This window comes from Equus caballus, chromosome 3, assembly GCF_041296265.1.
Source record: "Equus caballus isolate H_3958 breed thoroughbred chromosome 3, TB-T2T, whole genome shotgun sequence".
NCBI classification, from domain to species: Eukaryota; Metazoa; Chordata; class Mammalia; order Perissodactyla; family Equidae; genus Equus; species Equus caballus.
The window spans coordinates 104,586,265-104,593,386 of NC_091686.1; positions in this window are offsets into that span (position 1 = coordinate 104,586,265).

The following is a 7,122-nucleotide window of genomic DNA, read 5'->3' on the forward strand; positions in this document are numbered from 1 at the left end:
TAAGGGCTACACAGAAAGTAAAACAGGGAATGAGATAACAAGTGACCTAGCTAGAGGGCTGGAGGAGAGAGGTTCATTAGGGTTCTCACCTCTGAGAGTGCTATTGAGCAGACACCTGAATGAAGTGATGGAGACAGCCATGCGAAGATCTGGGAAGAGAAATCCAGGCAGAAGGAACAGCAGATGCAAAGGTCCAGGGGTAGGAACATTTTGGCATGTTTGAGGAACCAAAGGGACACATGTAACACACATTATCTCAACTAAGCTTCCCAAAGACCCCAAGAAGTAACTACTATTATTACCCCCATTTTACAGATAAAGAAACTGAGGCCCAGGGAGGTTAAGCGACTTGCCCAAGGTCATCCAGCTGGCAAATGGTGGAGCCAGGCTGTGTGACTGTGGAGTCCTGGCTCTTCAAGAAGTCGAATCGTTATGGGAAGAAGCAAGTGCTGTGTATTACCTGGAAGAGCGATGTGTGGGAGGCGGCAGTGAGTAGGGCTGGAAGATGGATCCCAGGACCAAACCAGCCTTTGTGGATAAATGGTGACTTTTCCTTCCTATTGTGGAGACTCGCAAAAGAGAATCTTTCAGAAGACAGTGTATCAGCTAATAGGAAAGGAAGGTGAAGACCCAGAGTGTGCCTGTGTGGGTCTCCAGTGAAGTGTTTTCTCTTGTCTGACTATGCGGACAGTCACTCTTAGTGTATCATTTTCAATCCCTCTCAACTTAGACCCATGTGTCCTAATTACCCGGGCCCCTTTAGAGTCTGAGGGCTTTGTGCAGCCCCATGGGGCATTGGCATGGGGGAGGGGAACCTCCCCACGTCCCTGCCTCCCCTGAGCAGGTGGCCGCGTAAGTCAGGGGGTGGGCATGTGATTTTGGGGTTCCAGAGGGTGAACAGAGCCCCATGGCCCACAGCTGAGCTGATCCCAAATGCAAGACAAAGGCTTTCTTTCCCAAATGTCCTGAGAGCACATAGCCCTTGCGGGCAGGGTGAGGCGGACAGACGGTGCCTGGCTCTCATGGTCTGTCTTATCCCAGAACTAGAGGTTCCTGAGAACAGTGGTCCGTCTCACATGCTGACCTCCCAGCGCCCAGCTCAGGTCCCGGCAGGTAGCAAGTTCTCCATAAATGGCTGTTACATGGATATGTGATGTGTCTATTCGGACCTTCTGTCGCAATGGGCAGAAAATTTCTGGTTTAAGCCAAAAGAAAACTTGACCTGGTAATGGCAGGACTGGGAACTGGATTTGGCTTTCCGCCCAGAGGACACGGGACTTCTGTGGAGAACCCAGAAGTCCGGGCTCTCCGCTTCCGAGCTCTGGCTTTCACCATATTTGTTTCATTCTCAGGTAAGACGCTCGCAGCAGCTGCAGCCCCGACAGAGCCTCCCAAGAGAAAGCCAGGTCCTGGGACTCACTCTGATTGGCCCAGCTTAGATCACGTTACCAGCCCTGAGCCAATCACTGGGGGAGGGGGAGAATGCTGTGTTTTGATTGGCTTAGACGTGGGTCATGCGCTCCATCCCTATCCCTGAAATGCAGCCGCACACTGACCACAAGGATGAGCAGAGAAGGGGGAGAACCCCGTATGAAAACCTGTTATATAAATTAAGAAGGGGGAAGGGATGCAGGGGTGGAAATACAAATGATTTGTACTGTCAGAGACAGGGAGATGGTACTAATAGCCATAATAATGAGGAACATTCATAGAGGGCTAACTTCTATGAGGGACCATTCTAAGCACTTTGCAAATACTAATGCGATCACCCCCTGACAATCCTATGGATCGATCGTATCCTTAGTCCCCACTTCACAGATGAAGAAGCATGCAGAGGTTAAGCAACTAGCCCAAGTTTACACAGCCAAAAAATGGCAGAAACGGGACTCAGATCCAGGCTTCCAGCTACGAAGTTCGTGCACTTAACTGCAACATATGTAAAAACTGCTGAGAAAGCTCAGAAAGGGGACAAGTTGGGGGGTAGCATTGCAGCTGACAGCCAGTGCCAAGCGGAGTCCTGACACACAATAGGTGTTCACTATTTGTCAGTTGAATAAATGGTGCCCTGGTGTCACCCATGTGTATTTAATATCCTCAGACTGCAAGTGACTTGATTTCTGGGAAAATATTTTATACTGCTTCTATATCCTCCTGGGCTGGAAGTACATAGTGGGTGCTGACATTTTTATTTTTAGGGGAAAATGACAGTGATCATGGTTGGGAGAAACGTCTTCTCCTCCTCACCTTAGGGAGGATTCTTACTCCTTTATCCACCTTAAATTTTTACTCTGGGCAGCAATTCCAGAAACTACTTTTCTGGGTGATCTTGATAACGTTTCCCAGCTCTGCTCTTCTAGGAAAGCTTTCTTCAGAGACCATATCTATGCCACTCGCCAAACAGTGCACAAGGGTGCCAGGACCCACATGCTGTAGACTCCCAGATCTAAGCAGGCACCTGCCCAACAGAGTGCAGGTGAGGGCCCTGGATTCTGAGGGTGGTGGGGACAGAGAAAGCCCGAGGTCTGGAGCTAGTCCCTCTCCTGTCCAGGGTGTCTGTTGGGCACCAGAAGGGCATTGCCCAAGCTTGGAATTAGCAGCTCTACTGGTTGGTGCTTCTCCTAAGTCAGCCCTGTGCTTGGGTCTGAGCTGGACCGCCGGGGTGAGGGTAGTACACACAGCGTCATCCATTCAGTCGTCCACTCATTCCCTTATCCATTGCAATGATACTTCTTTGAGTACTTGCCAATTGTTAGTCACTCTTTCAGGTGCCGGGGGTTTAACGAGATTTCTTCTCCCATACCTTTCTCCCACAACACATCTGCTCATCCCCTATGAAGCTGAGACTCTCTTGGGGGATCGGTCATTAACCAAATAATTGTGCACATAACTGAGAGGATAGGGACCTAAGAGAGCATGAAATGAGGGAGCTGGTAGAGTTAGGGCTGGCAGCGGGGAGGGAGTGACAGTGAACAGCTCCCAGAAGAAGTGATATTCCAGCCCAGCTCAGTAGAGTGAGTGGGAGTTCAAGGTGAAGTGGGTTGAGGGGAAAGGCATTCAGGCAGAAGGAAGAGACAAGGCAGACATGGATTGACAGAGGCAGTATGGGCAGAGCAGAGAGGGAGAGATAAGCAGGGGCCTGACCCCACAGGACTTTGTAGGAATTGTTGGAAATGTTGTTTTTCACACCAGGACATTGACAATCCAGTAATGGCTACTGGGTTTAAGAGAAAGAGATGTGCTCCATCTTCAATTTTAGAAGGTCCCACTGGCTGTTGTGTAGAAAACTAGAGTGGGTGAGGGAGAATCATTAAGAGGCTCCTGGAGAAATCCATTGAAGAGATGATGGAGGTCTGGACAAGAGTGATGGCTGGGGAAAAGCGTAGCAATGAACAGTCAAGAACTGTTTAGGATGCAAGTCAACAAGGCAGCTATGTGACCAGAGCAGATCCAGAAATGTGTTTTCTACCAACCTCCTCCCACCCAGGCCCTAGACGCTGGTTCTTCTTGGAGGCCACTCCCCACATTCATATAAAATATCCACATCCTACATTCCATATGGTTTTCTAATTAAAAAAAAATGGAAAGGTTTATAATTTTGCCTTTCAAATTATTTAGCTACATCTGTGTTTAATATATTTAATTTACAAATGGTCACAGTTTCTTGGCAATCATCAGGCATACCCCAAAATCCTAGCCAAGTGAGAAAATCTAACCTACAGATTGTTTCCAAGTATAGTAAAAAGGTTTGAGTGTTACACTGGACAATTAATTAGGTCGACAACATCACATTTTGTAGCCATTTTGCATTAGCAGCCTCGCACGCTTGGTCCCACTTCCTCTGTACCCGCTCTGCTCTTTACTGTGGCCATTGTTGGAACAGCCAGCTGGCACAGGTGCCACCTGACAGTGCCCCACCTCAGCTGCAATTTCTGTCCTCAGGCTCCTCCGCCTAAGGGGACACACTCAGCCATTGTGACATTTTTACAAAACTAGAAATGGGAGGGTGCTAACACCCTGGGGAAATCCTTGACCAATAGGGCAGGGATCCAGGGCAGAAATGTTATTCCCTTCCCTCCCTCAAAGGGACAATTCTAGCTGCATTCTATATGGCTCTCAAGCTGGCTTCTGGTGGAATGAACCTCAGTTGCCCACAGCAGTGATCATCTTGATAATGCACCTTAACATAGCTTTTCCCCTTCCTTTTCACACTAGTCTCAGCTCCCATTACTGTTTCTTGGGATCTTTTCCCAAAATAAACTATCTGCCTGCAAGTTGCTGTCTAGAGCACTGGTTTTGGAGGGAACCCAGGCTAAGACAATCGGTCCCAGAAGTGGTTCTAAAAAGTAGATGCTGCAGATGAGACTAGGGAACCTTAGTGACAGGTGGGTTTCCTCAGATTCCCTTTATCCTGGAAGGGGGAGCTATTAGTCCTTTCTGGAAGTGACAACTACACAAGATGGAAGCTTGCCTTCCCTGCTAGCACCACCATCCAGCATGTCATTGCTTCAGATTAAGGGACCAATTTATGGCAAAGAGGTGCGGCAGTGGGTGCATGACCATGAGATCCACTGGTCCACCCATAACAGTGTGTCACCCAGAAGCAACGAATAGAACAATAAAAGGGACTATTAATGGCTTAGCTAAGATGCCAGCTCAAAGCAGACTCTGTGAGGATGGGGTGCTGTCCATCAGGATGTAGTACATGCACTGAATCAAAGACCAAAATATGCTACTGTGTTCCCTAGAGACAGGACCCTCAGGTTCAGGAACCAAAGGATGGAAGTAGGATTTTCCCCTCTCACCATCACTCCCAGGAACCCACTTGCAGAATTTTGATCCCCGTTCCTCAAGCTTGAGGCTTTGCTCCAAGCCTGAAAAGTGTCAGTTAGCAACTGGTGAATCCAGAAAACCCGACGTTTATGTTTTTTTGGAAAGATGGCAGATCCAGGGCTGGCAAAATAGGGAGAGAGAGAAGGAGAAATATCTCCTGGAGGTATCTGTGAGTTGTGAGTTGTAGCTACTGGTCATACAGGTGGAAGTCAGAGACCCAGAGAAAGCGGGTGCAGGCATAATGAGATTCTGCGCCCAATTCCCATGTGTGGGTTTCCCCCTCACACCAAGTAATTCTGGGACACCAGCTGGGTGTCCTACAATTCAATTCAATTCTGACATAACTACTTGGAGGTAGCATCAGATCCCACTGGTTGAGGGCTCAGTCCTACGAGACTGCTCTCCTCCTTCAGATGCCAATCAGAAGTCCAGTTTGGCACCTGTGCTTTTGTTGTTGGTGTTGTTAAGATTTTTTATTTTTCCTTTTTCTCCCAAAGCTCCCCGGCACACAGTTGTGTATTTTTAGTTGTGGGTCCTTCTAGTTGTGGCATGTGGGACGCCACCCCAGCATGGCTTGACGAGTGGTGCCATGTCCGCGCTCAGGATTCGAAATGGTGAAACCCTGGGCCACCAAAGCAGAGTGCGCAAACCCAAACACTCGGCCACAGGGCTGGCCCCCTGTCACCTGTGCTTTTGACTGACCGGCTATAGATCGGAAGTTCCCATGAGCCCCTCTTTGGGTTTGGTTAACTTGCTAGAGCAGCTCACAGGACTCAAAAACATTTTACTTATTAGATCACCAGTTTATTATAAGAGGATATAACTCAGGAACAACCAGATGGGAGAGAAGCACAGGGCAAGGCGTGGGGAAAAGGCACAGAGCTCCCAGGCCCTGTCCAGGTGCTCTACTCTCCCTGAATCTCCACATTTTCACCAACCCGGAACCCCCTCCTTTTGGGGTTTTAGTGGAGGCTTCTTTACATAAGCATGATTGGTTAAATTATTGGCCACTGACGACTGAACTCAATCTCCAGTCCCAGGCAGATGGGACTGAAAAGGCCCCATCCTCTAATCACACGTTTGGTTCCCCTGGCAACAAGCCCCCATCCTTAGGTGGGTTTCAGAAGTCACCACATTAACATAACAAAAGACTTTTTAGCCATCTCATCACAGGAAATTTCAAGGGTTTTGGGGGCTCTGTGCCAGAAAGAGGGATAAAGACCAATATACATTTCTTATTATAAATCACAACATCACACATAAGAAAAGGCCACACATACATGCCAGGCCCAGAGTCGGGGCAACACTGAGGCTTGAGGGAACTGCTTGGGAAGAAACTCGGAGCGTGAAGACGGCAGTCTAAGACACACGTGGGCTCCACAGCCAGGCCAGGAGGGCACCCGGGCCAAGGCCTCCTGCCTGTTGTCCTGGTTTTTAGGTACCTTCCGGGGGAGGCTCCTAAGGCTGGACATGGAGGCAGGGTCTCCACGGAAGGGAGCATCCAACAGGAGGCTATGGCCATGACCAGCAGGCCCTCTAGCAAGGGCCTGTGACAGGGCAGGGGTCACAGGACTATTCACGCTAAGTCTCCCCTTTACACTTGGCCACAAATTTAGGCCCTTGACATGACCTCCACCTAAGACTATACCCTGCCATTGTTTTTATTCTGAGTGTTACAAAAGCGTTGATTTGTTCGAGGTAAAGATGAAATATATCGCAATTTTGAGAACCCTGTTTTGGCATTTCTTTACTTTTTAATAAATTAGATTTATTGAGGTACCATTTACATCTAGCGATATTCAGTCTTTTTATGTAGTTCTATGGGTGTGACCAATACGTACCCTTGTGTGACCATGACCACAATCAAGATGTGGAATGTTCCCCTCACTCCAACAGTCCCCTGGAGCACAGTGCACTTGAGATCAATCCAATCGTGACATGTTTCAGTAGTTTTTCCCTTTTTGCTAAGTAGCATTACATTATATTAAGGATTACCATGAACTTGTCTATTTCTTGTAAGTTTGCTAACAGAATTTATTCACAGAAATTTATTCTCTCACAATTCTGGAGGCCCAGGAGTTAGAAATCTCGGTGTTGGCAGGACTACAGTCCTTCCAGAGGATTCAGCTCCTTATCTCTTCCAGCTTCTGGTGGCTCCAGGCGATCTGGGGCTTGTGGCTGCATCACTGCAGTCTCTGCCTCCCTTCTCACATGGCCTTCTCTTCTTCCCTCCGTATGTCACTTACAAGGACACTTGTCATTGGATTTGGGTCCCACTTGGATAACCCAGGA